General features: G+C 42.9%; 1 long non-coding RNA gene across 3 annotated transcripts in view; it reads left to right on the top strand.

Moving 5' to 3' along the window:
• LOC142892495 (uncharacterized) overlaps nucleotides 1-21360 on the top strand; it is a 93271-nt gene that overhangs the window by 33937 nt on the left and 37974 nt on the right. The window contains exon 1 of one of the 3 annotated variants that reach the window (XR_012927439.1): nucleotides 10232-10388. The exons of the other annotated variants lie outside the window; for them this stretch is intronic. This is a non-coding gene — a long non-coding RNA (uncharacterized LOC142892495). Of the gene's footprint in view, nucleotides 1-10231; nucleotides 10389-21360 lie in introns of those variants that run through there. 3 annotated transcript variants of the gene reach the window in all.

The raw sequence follows: 21360 nt of genomic DNA, 5'->3' as shown, positions 1-21360 counted from the left end.
ATGATGTACAGATCACCAATGATGAAGAGGTCACAAATGATGAAGAGGTCAGAGCAACAATGAAGGGATTTTACATTGACTGTTCAGTTAACATGTTCAATGTTAAAATATTCACATGAAAAAAACTTGAAAATCATTACGGCAGACGTAAAAAAAAATTTGTAAGAAAGTGTTGAAAGTTATCTTGAAATCATTTATGAGGATACTCATTATAATATTGATGAAGTGTTATTTCATGTTTTGTTGGCTGTTTCAAGGGTTTATTTAGTTTGTTGTGACACAATCTAAGGTTCAATTTGTAAAGAAATAAAAGTTCTTGTGAAAAAAGATAGTGGTCAAAGTGATATTAGTGTTATTTGTGTTTGTGTTTTTTGTAGTCTTGTCTGGATTTGTCCTGTTCGTTTCTGGTCTGTGTTTGTGTTCCCACTCTTGGCCTGCACCTTGTCGTGGTGAGTGGGCTTTTAACTAAGACAGGCCAATTATATATATTGTGTGAAGCCAGCAAAACAGTCATTATTATGAGAATTATAACTGAAGCACACTAAATAATACACCATCAGTCACATTTTGCTTTTCTGTTATTAATCTAATGTGTGTTATGTCAAGCCTCCACAGTGGCGTGCTGCAGTCAGGATGAGACGAACAAGGTGAATGGATGGACGGATTGATGAGCCCAGCGAGCCTCCACCATCCACAGACAAGCCAGTCCCATTTTCCACCCAGAAGGATGTCTCTTCCATCTATCTTTGCCTGCCAGGGAAATGCAACCAAACATAGTAATTACAGATGGTGTTGTCTCTGTTAAAGTGACACATGAAAAAAAAAAAAAAAAAAAAAAATATATATATATATATATATGTTTTGTGATTCATGTTCATGACAATAACAATCGAACAGATTTTCTTCATTCTTCCAATGAGTTTCGCAAACAAACATGGAATTTTCCCTGGATCATACTAATACGTTTGTAGATTATACAAAGAAAATTATAAAACACATTTGTTGCGGTTTTATATTAAAGCAGATAGTCAAACATAAATGTAGCGTGGTAATGTTGCGAAGACAAATTTATTTTTGTTTTTCTTTGTTTCTTTAGAAGCTTTTATTTTGGTTTTCTGTGGAAGCACAACAGATAACACACATGTTAACGTCCGCTACTACGGTCATAGGTCTCACGAGCCACTTGAGAGACTTCCTCTCGAGCGTTATCTACTTTTTACATTTCAAAACACAGATCCATACCCGACTTCGACTTGAACTTATTAATCATGTCGTTTCCCACATTCAATCTTACTCGTATACGTTTAAATATTCACATTTCTACTGAATAAACATCCCATAACGTTAAACGAACACTAACGTAACCGAGTGTCAACCCCGCCTCCTGGTAACCTAGCAACGGGCTAGCCGTTGTTTCCTCTTCGCTAGGTAATCACTCAGAGACGATACATTCAAAACGTAAATTTAACTCACATGCCCTCGATCTCAGACTTCAATTACGAAACAGCCACAGATACATTTGCTCTTATTTTCAACCATTTCCCCTTCTCACCTGTGGAAGCACAACAGATAACACACACGTTAACGTCCGCTACGACGGTTCGCTCCACATAGGTCTCACGAGCCACTTGAGAGACCTCTCTAGCGTTATTCCCCGGGGCGAACACGACCTCCACTGGTAGAAGTGGGTAACTGCACCCTGCTCACTGATCACTCTCACACACGCCACAAACCACAACAAAAGCAGGAACAGTGCTTTGCCACAATTATGCTACATAAACACGTCCTGGTCCCCTCTGGATCCTCTTTTCCGGTCCTCGCGATCACTCTCTTGGCTGCGGTGGGCATGGTTCTGCCCGCGGTGTCTTCCTTTGTCAGGGCATTCTCTGGCCCAGTGACCTATGCGGCCGCAGATGTGGCACGCCCCCTTTTCGCCTCTGTCTCCGCTAGTCGCCCTTCGTCGGTTGTCGTTGTTCCTGTAGGGCCGTCTCGCCGTGTCACTGAGGTGCTTCATCATGGTGAGGGAGGCACGCTTTATCTTCTTGTCCTCTGCATCGCTGGCCTCCTGCAGAAGCCTCTCAGCGTGCACTGCATGACGTCGGACCTCCCTTCAGCCGGGCATCTTCAATCCCCACGCAGCAGCTGCTGTTAACTGCTTTGGTGATCTGGGGGAGCAGCCCTTGTCTGAAAGCAGTGATGAGGCTGGCCGTTTGGTTGACGGCAGTCCTGATGAACGTGGCGACGCTGCGGCGTCGGTGCTGGAGTGCGCAGGGTTGTACGGTGGTAGCGTTGGATGAGGGCAGGCGGGAGGAGGGAAGACAGGCATGTCCAGGAGAGGGTCCCTCGGGCCTGTAAGAGAAGGATACAGACGATTTGGTGCATTTGAATGCTCGTGTGTGAGTGGCTCCTTTTCTCCCTCCTCTGGGGAGTGTGTGTGAGCGTGTGCACCCTCTGCCGTTATCTCTGTCACCCCTGTGCTCCAGCGCCCAGCGCTGTTCACACGTTTCTTTACTTGTTTCCTGTCCCTGACCTCTGCTTCAGGTTTCCAGAATGAAAAACACCTTTCATGATCTTTGATGATTTGAATCTCCCACCTGTTTGGGTTTTTCTTTTTTGTAACCTTTCCCTCGGCTATATTCAGTTTATCCCGGAGATTTCTCAATTCCTCCATACTCAGTGATCCTCCCTCTGGGAAACCATACTTTTCAACCCAAACATCCAACATATCAAGACAATCTGGACCGTATTTTTTCCGCATGTCGTCCACAATTGGTCCCCCCTGGGGAACTGCAGCAGCCACTTTGCTCTGGTTCTTCCCCATCCCTGTCTAGACTTATTACTTGTAGCTGCACAGGCGTCCCTGTGCCCCCTTTTTTTACTCAGGCGCAAAAAGGTAGAGAAAAAATTCAACCCTTCGGTACTTAGTCACCAAAGGTTTTGCCCGCTCAGCCCTCACCAACCTTCTTGGATATCTGGTGAGCGGGACAGGCCCGCGATATGACCTTGACTGGCGCGATATTATGATTTAGCGTACATTACGCTCAACGTCATTCCGTGCGGCAGGTAAAAAAAAAGGTGGTGTTGTCCCGGGTGTCCCAATTCCATCGCAAGCCGATCGGAGCCGATTATCACCCGGGTCGTTTGTCGGGTTGGTTGACCCGTTTTGTCGTGCAACAGCTGCAACTGCAAACTGCAGGCTTCAATTTACCGACGCCTTACACATGTGATGGCATGGAGACTGTGCATTGCAGCAACATCAGTCCCCTCAGAGAGAATCTTCTCCAAAACAGGGCAGATATTTACAGAGAGAAGAAACAGGATCAGCCGCACAAAGATGAGGCTCTTGGTGTTTCTCATTGTCAATCTTCACTAAAGGACAAAACTGTTATCTGAATGCTGATTTTTTTTTTCTTTTTGTTTTACACATTTTAATTCATATTTTGTTGTGTGAGTTTCTGTAAGCGTATGTCGTTTGACTTTACATTTGTGTAGTAGTAAAAAACTAAACGTTTAAAATTGGTAATAGTTATTTAGATAGAGGCACCTAGACCCACCTGTGGGTCATAACACACCCTCTCTTAAGAATTAAACCCTATTAACATACCTACAAACAAAACTAAACAAGAAAAACCTCAGTTCCCCTGAAATAAGAATTCCGCAGCTAGTCCACATGTACACGTGATAACGCATCTGCCAACACATTATCAACCCCCCTTCCTGTGGCAAATCTGGAGATTGAAGTCTTGCAGGAGCAGAGACCACCACATGTACGGCTGGTTTGATTGTGCATCCTATCCAGGACCACGAGGGCATTATAGTCTGTAAAAACCTGACCCCAAATTAACATCAAGATGGGCACTGTCAGAAGGAGAGCCAAAGCTTCTTTCTTAACTTCCCAGAATTGACTCTGTGTGCGTGCTGCTTACTTGTGGCATGTCCCTCTACTTCTATGTCATGGTGCAAAACTGACGTATGGCGGGGGTGGTCAGAAAACAATAGTGGGTGGCTCTCAATTAATTTAACAATATCATGACGGGCTGATGCAGGCAAATGGGACAAAAACAAGCTTAAGTTATTCATAATTTCAGAGTTTCCCAGGCGCGCCGAATGAACACAGATTTTTTTTTTTTTTTTTTCATGAGCCCTCCCTCCGCCAATGGGCACGGAGGGGGCGGAGGCTCAGGCGACACATTTTTCCTAGCGACGTAACGCCCGGTTCACACTGGACGCGGAAGCACCACAAAGCGCCGCAAAGCGCCGAGCTCTTCCATTCGGCGCCCATGTAAAGCAATGTAGTTGTTCACACCAGACGCGAACAGGCGCGTGGCTCCCCTCGCGGATCGCGCCATGCATTTAACGTCAGTTCACTGGACGTGGAAGCGAAGCGCTGCCGAGCGCTTCCATTCGGCGCCCACGTTAATCAATGTGGTGGTTGTGCGGCTGGCGGCATGCATTTGTTGTTTCGGCGTCTGCTCTATTTCGTGCGCGAGCCGCGAGCGATCCTCGTCAATAGTACAGGAAGTCGCTCAATAAAAACGAGACAATCCGGTGAATTTTCAAAATAAACTAATTTCAAAATAAAAACCCAATGACTTGTGACCCAAGACTCTTGTCTTGAGATGGACACCTGAGTGCGTGTTTCTATTTATTTACACACACACACACAAAAGTGAGCTATGGAGCGGGCTGGCTACGGGGCGAGGGGGGGCGATGACGAAAATGATTTATTTTATTTTTTTTTTTTTAAAGAAAAAAAAAATGAGTGAAAAAGTGGGAGTGAAAAAAAGAGTGCAGCTGAGCAGAAGCGCTTGTCGACCGTCGCGGAGCTTTTCGCGTCTGGTGTGAACCAGTTGGAGCCTCGCTCGCGAAATTCGTTGGCGCGGCGCTTCCGCTTCCATTGAAATGAATGGCACGAGCCGCGCGCCTGTTCGCGTCTGGTCTGAACCACTACATTCAGTGCGTTTACATGGCACTAGAGAAAATCGAATTATTGCCTTAGTCCGATTATGATCGGAGACCTCACGTGCATGTAAACACCTCACTCCGATTATGATTGGAGTTTGAGAACTCCGATTGGAATCGGAGAACTCCGATTGAGACACCCAGATAATGCGATTGGAATTTGAATTTCTCTGCCATGTATACGCCTTCATCGGACTATTAACTGGACAATGCGAGTGCGCATGCGCCACGCCTCGCTCTCGCGACTCATGACCGCACAACTACGTCGTCTAACAAAACAGACGGCGCGAAAAACAACCTGGCAAACGCGAATAAGAATGTTGACATTTGGAGAGAGGATGAGACCGGGGCGATGCTTTCTCTTCTAAAAGAGATGGACATATTAAAATAACGCGCAACGGAGACCTTTTTAAAAAGGGTAGCGCAGCAAATGCAGGGCTCCGGCTTTACGCACCCCTGAACAAATACGTTTTCCTTCGTATTTATGTTTCTACCTTTTCGTTCACATTTTTTGTAAGTTAGAAGAATTTCAACTTTGTAAATAAAAGCACAGCAAAGACATATTTTCCTGATTTGTTTTTATTTGGGTAATTTCGCTGTTATTCTGCTGGAAACGGCGTGCAGCGGCACCAGCTTCCTCCACGGTCGGCACTTTAATGAGCGTGTGTATAACTGAAGACACCGTTCCTTTGCAAAACCTGTACACAAACTCTCCCACCAGTCTGCTCCGAACCCGAATCCAACAAGAACGAGAGTTTGGGGTCCGTAGCGACGGCACAAAGCGTAGCATCGAAGTGTTGTTGTAGCCCTCCAACAGCAAACAACGTTCTTGTCTGCCTTTTAAAATAACCAGGAGCACAAGAAATAGGGTACACCTTATCTGCAAAGCAAGTAACACGTACATTATGAACTATCGTTCCATATCATAATAGATTTAATATGTCAACCGAAAGCAGCTGACCGGCTGAAAAGGCTCACTCCACCCCCTAGTGTTGGGAGGAGGACCCGTCAATAATTTGAATTTCTCAGCTGCATGTATACGGGGACCAAGGTGAGAACTCCGATTGGACGAGAAAACCGAATGATTGCTTAGTCCGATTAAGCTCTGCATGTAAACGCACTGATTGATTAACATGGGCGCTGAATGGAAGCGCTCGGCGCTTCGCTTCGCAGCGCTTCACTTCGCGGCGCTTCCGCGTCCAGTGTGAACCGGGCGTAACTTTTCAACATTTTGACGTGGCAGACGCGGGATGATCGTTTTCTATCAGGAGTGTGCACTACATAATCTGTATCGGAAAGTTTGCGCTCCATGACATACGGACCAGAAAAACCAGCCTGCAAACCGGAACCGGGTAACGGCAAGAATACCAACACACAACGCCTGTCTCAAAAACTCGAGCCACAGCTTTCTTGTCAAACTGCCACTTTTTTTTTAAACTGGCTGGCGACAAGAGTTTGGTGAGCAGTTTCACAAGCACGATGCAAGCGTTCACGGAAAAAAAATGACGTAATCTAACACATTATTCTCTACTCGTTTAACATCGGAAAGCCACTTACCCCTTAACAGACGCAAGGGTCCTCTCACCGAACACTAAATCAGCTGGGCTGAACCTGAGGGACTCCCACACATACAATCGACGACTGAAGATACACTATAGGTTGGTTTTGTTGCTCTTGGTTGTCCGTTAGTTTTTTGAGAGTTAGTAGTAGATAGATCCCGAGATAGTAAGTTTGATAGATGGATAGAAATAGATAAGTTAGTTAAAGTTACACACACACACACACACGCACATATATATATATATATATATATATATATATATATATATATATATACATATATATATATATATATATATATATACATATATATATATTAACCTCTTTCAATGAACTCCAAAACATACATGGTCAAAATCCATATTATTATTATGTTGTTGTTTTTTTTAAATGCTCATACAAAACAAAAAAAAAGTGTCACATCCACTTGTAGTGCATTATTTTTGCCGGCAAGCTTCTCTTGTTACGACTGACCACATTGACCCATATTGTCCATATACTCACCTGAATCAGGTACCCTGCAAGGGCAACGACCTTCCCCGAGGTGATTGGTGGAGTGACGCGCAACCAGCACGTGACCTCTACCACGAGCTTCCACCCACGGAAGTGCCATAGGAGGACATGGATTAAATAGTATGGCTTGTCCACCAGAAGGCTGTATTATGGTGTACATAATATAAAACTTCTGCCCAGTTCTGCTTGTATTGCAATGGTTGGTGTTCCTGAAGTTTCATTTTTCGTCCCTTTTTATTTTTTACATCCATGTTTGTGATGAAATAGTATTGTGAATCGCTAGCTCGCATTGCATGCTGGGAAACAGCGTCACTCAAGGAAGTTTTGGCTTCGCTGACACGGTCCTGAAGGGAAGTGGGTTTTAGTGCACTGGAACGGGATGAATGTGTTCAATCAAGCAGTACAAACCTGATTAATTGTCTTAATACTTCACTTGGAATGGCCATATTGTTTCGGATTAGAATTAGATCACAACTTCTTCACAATATTTGCAACTATTCAATTTGACCAGCAGGTGTCAGTAGAAGACGAAATTTCATGTTGACTATTTCCTAATGGAAGTGCTCTCTTTACGTTGGATTTTTCTCATAATTATTTGAAGTGTAGGCCTGTAGTTGATGAGGAATCACGGTGTGCTAACGCTACTCAAACAGCTTGGATGAAAAAAGGGAGTGTGATTTGGGTTTGTGGTACATTATGACAATCTTGGACTTGCAAGACTGAGGCGACGGTTCAATTCCCATCAACGTGTATTATATATGTGTTATTTAGCTCATCTATTCTACATTTTAAATAGATCACATTTGACATCTGACCCACTGAACACTTACTGTTGAACATATTTTTAAACTATGGGCTATTTAGTCTTGTTTTAGGATATAATATAATTCATTGCACAAACTGTCAGGCTAAGTATAAGAGCTATAGTCTACTACAATCAGTCGTGCCAAAAAAGAGACATTGTCTTTATTTTTCATTTTTATTTTATTGTGTCAGCATTGAACCGTACAAGCATGTAGTGTTGTCCAACAAGAATGCATGGCAAATCAAATCCCAAACAATCTATGAAACAATGAACACGTTTCTATTGCACTTCATTTTATTGAGCACTAGATGACCTCCTCGAGCACTGTGTCATTGAAGCCTCGAGTAATGAACCATTTTTTGAAACAAGTGTCGAAGCTTCAACAAAGCCTCCATCGGCCATCACTACCTACGGCTGCGTGCTCTAACACCATTTCAGAAATGACTAACTGCAGACTTGGGAGCGGAGGAGGGATGACAGTCAGGCTGGCTCGACTGCTCCTCCTTCTCAGCCGTGGCGCGTCCAATCAGCAGCCGACATCCAGGACCGCACCTGCAAGGCGTCATCCACTCTCTCTCTCACACACACACAAAATAAATTGTGTTCAATCATGTTAAACTTGGTTGGGGCACAGCCATGGCTCTTTATATTTTATTTTTATTTTATTTTGAAGTTAGCGCTTTGCATTCTGGGCGATCCTCAGTACAGAGGAAGCCCATGAAGCAGGTGAGACGGTCTCCTCCCTGCTGAGACAGAAATTAATGCAATAAGTTGAGCTATGCTTCATGTAACTGTGTTTCAGTGTTTAAATGTGTGCTGGTGTCTTTCATTTATTTATTTATTTATTTTTTTTAGCAAAGTTCGTTTTTTTCTTTATTGCTATTAAAAACGATTAGCATGCTAGCATGTCCATTAGCAGCACACAGCTCTCATACGGAGCACGTTGTCTCTGCAGGAGGTGACCAAGTTTCACGGAGCAAGTTATGGTTGTGTCCCATTCTGTTTCAGAGAATAAACTGCTGCTCCACACCTGACTTCTGCAAGTCTTCATTATACAGCAAGCAGGACAGAATAGGAGAGGTCACATTGGTGCCGTGACTCGAGACTCTTTTGTTGTGCTACCGATGCTGCAGAGCGACCCGGGGACTGTTCTGCTGCTGCTGTTCATCTGCGGTCACTGAAGTCGGTCAGATGTGTTGCTTTTGTGCAGTGTTAGACATCAGATAGAGGGTTTATGTACTTTTATTTGATTTATTATTATTTATTTTTTTTCAGTTTCCAGTCTAGGCCTTTTGTGGTTTCATCCTTTTGTTTTGTGGTATTGTGTTTTGTTAACTTTTTGGAAAGATGAGTAATCCTCAGGGTAATGTTTTTGTAACTCCTTTTGGTGCTGGCAGAGGGAGGGGGTTTATGCATCCTTCAAGTTTACTGTTTGAGAGTCCTGTTCAGGGGGGTGGTGTAGTGTTGGGTAATCAGTGTACACCTGGGCGCCCCTTGCTCAGTACTGGTGTTATCCCTCCCCCCAACTCAGATGCAAACCCTCATGCCCTTGCTAGCCAGGGCACGCATTCCCCTGTCCCGGACAGGCACAGCATGTGTTCCCCTGCACCTACCCCTGATGTTATTGCTGCTAGTATTGTAGGTCAGATGGGTGATGCATTGATTCAACAGGTCAGCCAGCGGGTGGCACAGGACATTATCTCTCACCTCAGTGCATCTGTCACTACGCCTTTACTCAGTGCTGCCCCTTCACCTGCCCATGCTGATATGCTAGCCAGTTCCCCTTTACATAGTGCTACCCCTCGACCTAGCCATGCAAATGTGTCTGCCACAAATGCTTTTGACGTGTCCCATTTGCAATATGTCCCTCATCGAAAGCTGAAGGAGCCCCCCTGCTTCAGAGGAGACAACTCAGACTCTGTTTCCGTCCAGGAGTGGGAGGAGCTCATGAGGAGTTTCATTAAGAGGGGGAATCTGCAACCTGAGGAACAAGCGGAGGAGATCCTTGTTCATCTTGGTGGCAAAGCAAAGGATGTTGTCAGGTTTGGGACCAGGAACAGTGGTATTAACATCACCTGTAATCCCGATGCCATTTATGGTCTCTTGCGGAAGCACTTGATTCTGTTCCGTGTTCACCACTCCCATTAGCAGACTTTTACACCACTCTTCCTGGGAAGGGTGAGGATGCCTTTGACTACTGGCTTAGACTGAACCGCGCTGTTGACTTGGCCATTGAACGTCTGAAGGAGCAAGGAAAGTCACTGAATGACTCAGTGATCCCAACAGCTGCACATCTGGATCATCAACAGGGAGAAATGACTCTGAATATGACATTTACACCATGGAAGAAATCAAATATTGATTCTTTATTCAGGCTGGAGAACTGCTGGTTGACAAAGCTCAGCTGTGATTGGCTGCTCTCAGCTCTGAAGTCTAACCCCTCCCACCTCAGAGAGCTGAACCTGAGTTGGAACCCCCTTAAGGATTCATCAGTGAAGGAGCTCAGTGGTTTTCTGCAGAGTCCAGACTGTAAACTGGAGACTCTGAGGTCAGTTCACCCTCTTCACTCTACAACTTCTATCACTCTTGTTGTTGTTGTCATGATTTTCACTTCACTGCTGTTGGAAATTCAATTTGCAGACACTTTTTTTTGATAATGAATGAAAGGGTGTGTTTTCATTGCCTCACCTCGCCTCGCCATGGTATGGTGTTAGGGTGTTTGCACTGGCCGCTACACAGTTGTAGGGGGCGCTGTTTTGGTACCTCAATCCCCAGGGTCCGAGCAAGACGAAGCGAGTTTAGTGGTGACGTAGCGACGAGCAGGGCACTGGATTGGTTCCGTGTCCGCGTCGATGTTCCCTGTCAGAGCGGACATCCACGCCAACTCCTTTGACACAGAACTTCCGTGTCAGGTACATTTTACCGTGAATACAAGTAGCTACTATTGGTGTTGTACAAATACATTTATGTGTATACAGTTTTTGAAAACAGCTTTTTCAATACATGTTTACTTTCGTCTTTTGGGGAGAGGCAGGCGAACCGGGAATGCCCTCGACGTCGCGAGTGTGTTCAACCATATTCGCGAAAACGACAAACGGCAAATGGCGAAGCGCTCGGTAAAGAAAACAAATCGAGTTGCTCCTGCGTGAGGCGCGTTAAGCTAGGGAACCCCAGGAGTCTTGAGGAGAGAAGAAATACTGATTCGTCGAGAGGACGTGGCTCTTGGCCGCGAGGAAGCCTCAAACACCGCGGCATATAACAAAGTCGTCCTTGGCTCGTGAGGGCAGCTATTTCAAATAAGGAGGCGTGTTTACTGTCTGTTTTTCTGTTTGTTTGTTTTTAAATAAACGCTATTTCCCGTTGTATCCGTCTCGTGTTTACTTTTGATGAAAATATGAAGGTTGAACTACACATTTGCTCGCATGGAAAACGAAACAATAAATTACAAACAAATCCAATTCAGTTCAAATATAATTTAAATAAAATAAATGATACATTATAATTAATCACCAACAGATAAATCAATGCTGGATATGAGGTGGTTTGCCCTCTCTGGGTCGGTGGGGAGGCCCTGCCTCAGGGGGAGGAGTTCCAGCATCTCGGGGTCTTGTTTGGGACGCCTCCCTGGGGAGGTGTTCCAGGCATGTCCCACCAGGAGGAGACCCTGCTGGAGGGACCAGGTCTCTGGGCTGGACTGGGAAGCCTTGGGGTCCCACTGGAGGAGCTGGAGGAGGTGACTGGGTCCAGGGAAGTCTGGGGGTCTCTGCTGAGGCTGCTGCCCCCGAGACCTGACTCCGGATATGCCAGTAGAAGATGGATGGATGGATGGATGGATGGTTGCCAGGTGATAGAACATTTCATAAAAACAGACTCTGCATTATAACTTCTATTACACTCTAAATAACTCACTCCAATATAACTGCACTCGTCCTTCTCTCACATTACATTGGATCACAATGACCAAACAACACAACAAAGACAATGATCCAACTGTACTGCCACTTCCAGACTCAGTGTAGGTCTGTAGGCCTCTTGGACCTTCATGTGAACCACTGCGTGTTGACTGGAGGTGAAACATGGCTGACTGCTGTCCTCCTACCTGGACAATGCAATCTCACTTTCAATCTCACAGCCACTAAAAACCTGATTGTGATTGAGAGGTCCTCAGCAGCCAATCACTGTTGGGAGTCCAGCCTTCAAACACTCCACCTGAATCCACAGTCACATCTGTGAGCATCTGGAACTTTGGCCCTGATCCTCCACACCACACAACTTGGGATGACAGCGCCACCTACCTGGATCCTTTCAGCAGCCAGTCCCATGTTCTGACCCGTTTCCACTGTGGCCTGTTGGCTCATCTGGTCCAAAGTCTGGATCATCAGTGTCCAGGTTCATATAATGAGTCAGTGTGCCGCCGTCCTGTGATGTCATGATAGAGAATCACTCTATTTATACTAATGTGCAGAACCACGAGAGTGTCATTTCTTCACTGCTGTCAGCAACAAGCATTTGGTGTCACACTGGTGTACAACACTTATGGGCTAATTAATAAGAAATGACATATTTATGAATCACCCGCAATGCCCAGATTGTTGCTGCTTATCTGCTGATATGAGCCGTCAACTGTTGCAATATAGAACCACGGGCAGGAAATTACAATTAGTGTAGAGTGTATTATAATTTAAAAGTTTACTTACGGTAGTTCTTTAAAGAATTTAGCAAGGATGGAACAGGCTAACGTGACGACGTCACTTGTAAAACGGTAGGAGCTCAACCTGCTGTCACGGTGAAAACTCTGTGTTACGTCCCGTCTAGGGGGACCGAGACGCAACGTGTGGGACACCTTCCCCCACTCCCAAGCCTCATTAATTTTTCACTGCAGTTGGCGGTTTTCAACAAAAACATTTATTGATCAGTAAATGAAATAAACAAAACAACTTAACCGGTGGGCAGCAAAGGCTTCAGGGTGGGCCCAGGCCAAAATAATAAACCAAACTCCAACTAGCTCGCCTTAAGAACTAACTAAAGAAAGAAAGAGAACCCAAATACAGAAAGGCTAACCTCTCTACATACTTAATAAACAGGAGAAAAGAGGGGACAAAGAAAATGGCAGCCCACCCCTACGGCTGCGTGCTCTCACACCATTTCAGAAGTGACTAACTGCAGACTTGGGAGCGGAGGAGGGATGACCGTCAGGCTGGCTCGACTGCTCCTCCTTCTCAGCTGTGGCGCGTCCAATCAGCAGCCGACATCCAGGACCGCACCTGCAAGGCGTCATCCACTCTCACACACACACACACAGACACAAAGATAGAGGCACCTAGACCCACCCGTGGGTCATAACACCCCCTCCCTTAAGAACCAAACCCTATTAACATACCTACAAACAAAACTAAACAAGAAAACCCTCAGTTCCCCCGAAATAAGAATTTCGCAGCTAGTCCACATGTACACGTGATAATGCATCTGCCAACACAATATCAAGATCCCTAGATAGTAAGTTTGATAGATGGATAGAAATAGATAAGTTAGTTAAAGTTACACACACACACACACACACACACACACTCGCACATATATGTACATATATAATATATATATTATATATATATATTTTTATTAACCTCTTTCAATGAACTCCAAAACATACATGGTCAAAATCCATATTATTAATGTTGTTGTTTTTTTTTAAATGCTCATACAAAATAAAAAGAGTGGAGGGTGAGTTGTCTGAATTAGGTTCAGTGAGTGTCACATCCACTTTCACTGCATTATTTCCAGAAGTCACGACTGTTCACTTTTCCGTTCACTAACTCACTCAACAGCAACGATTGTCTCAGAACTTCCCCGAGGTGATTGGTGGAGTGACGAGCATCCAGCACGTGACCTCTACGATGAGCTTCCTCCCACGGAAGTACCATAGGAGGACATGGATTAAATAGTATGGCTTGTCCACCAGAAGGCTGTATTATGGTGTACGTAATATAAAACTTCGGCCCAGTTCTGCTTGTATTGCATTGTATTGGTTGGTGTTCCTGAAGTTTCATTTTTCGTCCCTTTTTATTTTTTACATCCATGTTTGTGATGAAATAGTATTGTGAATCGCTAGCTCGCATTGCATGCTGGGAAACAGCGTCACTCAAGGAAGTTTTCGCTTCGCTGACACGGTCCTGAAGGGAAGTGGGTTTTAGTGCACTGGAACGGGATGAATGTGTTTAATCAAGCACTACAAACCTGATTAATTGTCTTAATACTTCACTTCGAATGGCCATATTGTTTAGGATTAGAATTAGATGACAACTTCTTCACAATATTTGCAACTATTCAATTTGACCAGCAGGTGTCAGTAGAAGACGAAATTTCATGTTGACTATTTCCTAATGGAAGTGCTCTCTTGACGTTGGATTTTTCTCATAATTATTTGAAGTGTAGGCCTGTATCTGCACACAATTTGGAATTCGTCCCAGCGCCCTGAGCTGTAAATTTGGACGGTGTAAAATGAAAATGGCCAGCTGCAGCAGAAAAGTGGACCCATATATATATATATATATATATATGTATGTATATATCTGCAATTCATATTTTAACGGTTTATATAGACCCCTCAGGCTCCATTCAAAATGGGGGTTATTGTAGGAGAGTTGCAGTCAACTGAGATTTGGAGAGAGTTTGGATTACTAGATTTTGGATAGTGTTTATAGTTTGGAGTTTTTTGAGACTAGATAGCGTTTAGTTTGGAGATAGTTTTGAGAGCTTAGGGAGAGAGTGAGGAGAGGAGAGGTGATAGGATGGAGACCCCTATCCTGTACATCAATGTCCATGTTACACAAGCATCTATGCCAGGGGTGCCCATTACGTCCATCGCGATCTACTGGTCAATTGCGAAGGGAGTTTGGGTCTATCGCATGGAGAGAGAGAGGGAGAGAGGGAGTGAGTGTGTGAGAGAGAGAGACAGAGAGAGAGAGAGAGAGAGACAGAGAGAGAGAGAGAGAGAGAGAGAGAGAGAGAGAGAGAGAGAGAGAGAGAGATCCGCGTCAATTACAGCAGGTAGAATCGTTCAGGCAGGATTAGAAAACACGGTGGATCTGGTTGATTTTGGTCATAATGTACGATGTGCTGGATTTTGTTCTTATATGTGCTGTGCTTTACATTCATTCATACATTCATTTTCCATACCCGCTTAGTCCCGAACTCAGGGACACGGGGGTCTGCTGCAGCCTCTCTCAGCTGTCTTAGGGCGAAGGCAGGGGACACCCTGGACAAGGGTGTCCAGGGTAAATGTGACGTATCAGCTTCGGCACTATTCAGATCAAATAAAGACCAGACAGGGACAGGAAAAAGAGTTTCGCTGTTGTTTTACACGCAAAACTACCGGGGTTGTCGCGTGAGCTTGCAATCCTGGCGTAAACTGATGGAGACGCCTCGCTCGGAAAATGCGCTTCAAAGTGCACACGCACTGCAGACGCGCCGAAGATGCTGGGAGATGCTGCTGACAAAACGTCTGCATCACACACACACACACACACACACACACACACACACACACACACACACACCAATTATCCCTAACCTATGCGCTGGAAAACACAAAAATATACAGCAAAACATCTTAACGTAAACACACTTTTATTGATAAAATCAAACATAAGCAGATATAACCTAAACAATTTTAAACCATGAGTTTTCTGTGCAATGATGAGCATAAATGCACATGGGAACATGTTGACCCATTTAATCCTCTTTCTTTCTTTATCATTGGACTACAAATATATTTCTGAATGAATATGTTTTCCTGTTTTATAGGAAGTGGATCTTTTTGACTTGCTCATTTTAAAAGTAGCTTGCATGTTGAAAAAGTGTGAGCACCCCTGATCTATGCCCTTTTCCAAGTCCCACAATCACTTTCACTGTCATCTGCCTGATTACACCCATGCCATTTTCAGAAAAAAAATGCACAAACAGAATACATTCAAAAAATGTATCATACACATAGTTATCAAGTCAAGTTATTTATTTATTGTCATTGTTGAACAAAGTTAACAACAAAATTTGTTTGGAGCATCCCCATAACCACTGGCATCAGTACCGATAAAAATAATCATAAATAAGTGAGAAAAAATAAATATATACATATACATATATATATGTGTATATATATATATATATATATATATATATATATATATATATATATATATATATATATATATGTGTGTCATTCATTTTTTGCAATTCAGTCATTCCCAACAGACATAACAGACACAAAAATTCAATGCATCACACGTGGTTCAGACACAGCTTGCCTATGATTGTACATTTGTCCAGTAGGTGGTTTCGTGTGCACATGAAGCTTCGAACCAGTTGGCTCAAGTGGTTCAATGCCTCATGAGGCTTCACCTCACCATCACTCGTCTTGACACACAGCTTGCTGTTTGGCTCCACTTTTTGTAGTTCTGTCAGCCACCACTAGATGGAGCGCTCCTCTTCACTCTCCTCCTCATCCTCCCTCACCTCCACCTGTAGAGAGAAGAAGAGACAGCAGGAGTCAGGACTCAGGGTCCTTGAACGCATCATCACAGAGACGCTGACTGTTGATGGAGATGGTGGAGTGACTGGTGAGAAGAAGCAGACTCTCAGTCACATGTCTAGTGTGGAACATGTGAAGGTCATGTGACCATGGAGTGTTGGACTGATACTGAGGCCTGATGAAGATGAACTGATCAATAATTGAGTGGTGAACTGAGAGAAGAAGCAGTTTGGCAGCAGATGTTGGATGAATGAGGAGCAGCTGGACGTCACCATCCTCCTCTCACACTGTGACTGGGAACACTGGACCTCTGCTGTGGGATCAACTGGCTTTGGTGCTGGAACCATCATCCAATGGTTCCAAACCAGTACTGACCTCACACTCTCCAGTTGATGGTCACTGCTGTGGACAAGATCCATTAGTGGCTTCACTCCTGAATCCTGCAGCTGATTCCCATCCAGGTCCAGACGACAGTCTTGAGACATCTCAACGGTAGGTGGCAACCCTAGTTCAGCGACGTGGTAGCTAGCTTTAAGGGCTCTCTCGTTTACTTTTGCGGTTTTTCTCATGAAAGTTGCCTGTTTCTCCGTGTGTTCACGCAAGCGAACAAAATACTCCACATTTTTCTTTTGAACTGAGGGCTGTTTCGTTTGGAGATGGCGTTTAAGCTTCCTTGGGACCATAGCACTGTTGGAGAGCTTTTCACCACATACCAAGCACAACGGAGTCGGTGCCGTTGCATCTCCGGTAAAAGTAAATCCAAATGAAAGATAGCTTTCATTGTATTGCCTCACGCCAGAAACTTTGCTCGACGTCACCGTCTTTGCCTCCACTCATATTAGGGCCTTCATCTGGGTCCGGATTTTGTCCAGGGTCCAGTTCAGAGTCAGCATTTTTCCTCTTCAAAAACTTATCCATCACTTTCAACCGTCGTCCCGCTATCCACAATCCACACACCTGTCGCTGCATCCATGCGTCACTAATTCGCTTGTCTCCAAGCGCAAGGCAATTAGCTACCTGCTGCTGCCACCTACTGGTATGGAAGAGTACTACATGATTACTCTGCCAGGCGCTAGACTGCACAGGCACACAAATGGGATAATTTCCCACGGCACACCTGACAATATCTCGCGGCACACAAACACTGGTTTACAGGAACGGGTGCTCATCAGAAAACGCTGGCAGTGTGTTTCCCGTGTCTTACTTCCGGTATAAAGTTCGCTTCAAAATTACAACAGAAATACTACCGAAAGATGCCAGTAGGTGGCAACGACGCTCTATAAATGCTTCTCTTAATGCAACAAATAAATGAAATGACTTTCATACTTACACCAACTGCTCTTAACCTATTTATTAAACAATTTAGACTTAAAGGCTTCTTTGTTGTTTCACCTTAACAGAACACTCATAATAATAATAATAATAATAATAATAATAATAATAATAATAATAATAAGAAGAAGAAATTGCCATTTACAAAACGTGCACATTTCTTTTAAACTTAAGTGTAGTTGTTTTCCATATCTATTGACGCAAATGACGTTAACCTTGCAATGAACGCAGCAACTCTTGTACCTAATAACACTAATGATACAACAAATACACGTCAAAATGGTTGCAGTGAAAATGGACGCTTTTAATCATATATCAGTATATAATATATAATATAATATATAATATATCATATATTATACGATTGTATAAAGCGCTTTGAGACGCCTTTGGTTGTGATTTAGCGCTGTACAAATAAAAGTTTATTATTATTATTATTATTATTATTATTATTATTATTATTATTATTATTATTATTATTATTATTATTATTATTATCATTATTATCATCATATATGTTTTGGCTCTTGCCAAGTAAAATTTCAGGAATTATTCTTTGTTTGTTTAGAATGTCGGACATGTATTCAGCGCTTTGTGATGAAGAGCTGGATGCCGTCATTGCAGAAATCCAACTCAGTCACCCAAACACAGGGTACAGAATGATGAGAGCATTCCTTCATGCCAGGGGATTACGAGTGCAAAGTAAGTTTGATATGAAGTTGATCCCCACATGAATGTATTCAGTAATCTGTATTGTGCATCAGTTTAACCGAAACAAACAAATATAATTAGCTTTATTTGTATAACGCTTTCCGTACAAAATGTAGCTAAAAGTGCTTACATGGATGATTAAAAAAAGAATGGCGGTATATTTAAAAAAAGAAAGGGGGGGTATTTAATAAATGAAATCATACCTTTTGTCAGCATTATCTGTGTTAACACGGATTTGTGCCTTTAATATTTTATGTAGTTTGTCTTTCTTTTTTTTTTGCTGTTGTTGTAGTTCAAAGAGTACGTGATTCCTTAAGAAGAGTGGACCCAATTGGGACTGAAGTGCGAGCCTTGGCCAATCGCACACTAAGACGGAGGCAGTATTCTGTTCCTGCACCAAATGCAATGTGGCACATAGATGGAAACCACAAATTAATACGGTATTTTTCAAAACTGTTTTTAAATATTTGAACAAATGAAACATTGAGATTTTCTACCCACTCCAAATCTTTTCATCTTTGTACCATACCTTTTTTGTGTCAAATAAGCTGTGCATGAACCTTTTTCAATTAGCTATCTGATGCCTTATATATTTTAGATTTCTCTTTCCATCTTCTCTCCCTTTTTTACCAAAAGCTGGAGATTTGTCATTCACGGTGGAATAGATGGCTTTAGCCGTTTAATTGTTTATCTGTCTGCTGCAATAAACAACCGAGCATCCACAGTGTTGGAAACAGGGGCGGTCCTAGAATTTTTTTCTTGGGGGGGCAAGCTCGGGGCACAGACTGTGGAAGGGTGGCACACCGGAATGACATTTGTTTTGTTTTTTTAAATGCCCTATGCCTTCGGTAATAATAAATGGTAGGCGGAGGTATGAATAATAGAACTATTTTATTTACCCAAATAATGCACAAAACAGTGTATCATCCAGCATTTAGTAATCTTATCTGACTGAGTAAAATGCTTTTTGTTTGTTTGAGTGGGTTGATCTGTGCTCCGGGAGAGTATACTGGTGTATCTAGTACTAGTAACCTAGTATTAGTTTCAGCAAGATAAACAAGTGTTTCATAGGTATCTATGTATCTTTGTTAACTTATAGAGATGGAAACCAACAACTGAGTTTAGTTATGAATTATTTTTTTTTTTAATTCATAACAGGTACAAAGTGCATACACGTGAAAAATCCCTTTGTGAGAATTATATTCAAGTTACCAAAGTTTGACTTATATTACAAGTACACAGTTTATATGTATTATTTACAAACAGGATTATGACAGCTGAATACGCTTGTTTTGGTGTTGACTACCTGCAGAATGCTGAATTGCAGATGATGGGCCCTCAACCTCATCATTGGGAAAAGTTCCTGGGAAAAGTTGTATAAATTACTCATAATGTCAATACAAGTATAACATCAACTCAACTTTTAATACTTATTCAAATGTTATCGATTTTAAAGACACCCTGCTTCCTTTCTTGACATTGTGGACATATCCTATTCACTTCATTTAAGCGTCTTATGTTATAGGCCACTTGTCTATCCATTAGCTCATAAAACAACAACCACACTTCCATTCAGCACCAATAAAGAGCATTAAAATAGACATAAAATAATAAAACAGAATTTAATTAGATTAAATGAATATTGCCCATTCCACCGTCCAGAACAAAGCAGAGGTGGTGTGCGACTTTGAGTGTGACTAATTCAGGATGCAGTGACTGTAGTGATGGTGAGGTGAAGCCTCATGAGGCATTGAACCACTTGAGCCAACTGGTTGGAGAAACGGTTCATTTCTCGAAGTTTCATGTGCACACGAAACCACCTACTGGCCAAATGTACAATCACAGGCAAGCTGTGTCTGAACCACGTGTGATGCATTGAATTTTTGTGTCTGTTATGTCTGTTGGGAATGACTATGAATTGCAAAAAATGAATGACCAAATAATTTCTGTACATAAATTATATATATATATATATATGTTTTTTTTTCTCACTTATTTATGATTGTTTTATCGGTACTGATGCCAGTGGTTATGGGGATGCTCCAAACAAATTTTGTTGTTAACTTTGTTCAACAATGACAATAAATAAATAACTTGACTTGATAACTATGTGTATGATACATTTTTTGAATGTATTCTGTTTGTGCAATTTTTTTCTGAAAATGGCATGGGTGTAATCAGGCAGATGACAGTGAAAGTGATTGTGGGACTTGGAAAAGGGCATAGATCAGGGGTGTTCACACTTTTTCAACATGCAAGCTACTTTTAAAATGAGCAAGTCAAAAAGATCCACTTCCTATAAAACAGGAAAACATATTCATTCAGAAATATATTTGTAGTCCAATGATAAAGAAAGAAAGAGGATTAAATGGGTCAACATGTTCCCATGTGCATTTATGCTCATCATTGCACAGAAAACTCATGGTTTAAAATTGTTTAGGTTATATCTGCCTATGTTTGATTTTATCAATAAAAGTGTGTTTACGTTAAGATGTTTTGCTGTATAGTTTTGTGTTTTCCAGCGCATAGGTTAGGGATAATTGGTGTGTGTGTGTGTGTGTGTGTGTGTGTGTGTGTGTGTGTGTGTGTGTGTGTGTGTGTGTGTGTGTGTGTGTGTGTGTGTGTGTGTGTGTGTGATGCAGACGTTTTGCCAGCAGCATCTCCCAGCATCTCCGGCGCGTCTGCAGTGCGTGTGCACTTTGAAGCGCATTTCCCGAGCGAGGCGTCTCCATCAGTTTACGCCAGGATTGCAAGCTCACGCGACAACCCCGGTAGTTTTGCGTGTAAAACAACAGCAAAACTCTTTTTCCTGTCCCTGTCTGGTCTTTATTTGATCTGAATAGTGCCGAAGCCGATCCGTCACATTTACGTTTCACTGTAAAGCACAGCACATATAAGAACAAAATCCAGCACATCGTACATTATGACCAAAATCAACCAGATCCACCGT

The sequence above is a fragment of the Nelusetta ayraudi genome, unplaced genomic scaffold (assembly GCF_046127955.1).
Source record: "Nelusetta ayraudi isolate G7.1 ecotype Tasmania unplaced genomic scaffold, CSIRO-AGI_Nayr_v1 ptg000034l, whole genome shotgun sequence".
NCBI classification, from domain to species: domain Eukaryota; kingdom Metazoa; phylum Chordata; class Actinopteri; order Tetraodontiformes; family Monacanthidae; genus Nelusetta; species Nelusetta ayraudi.
This window is presented reverse-complemented; position numbering and strand designations above follow the sequence as displayed.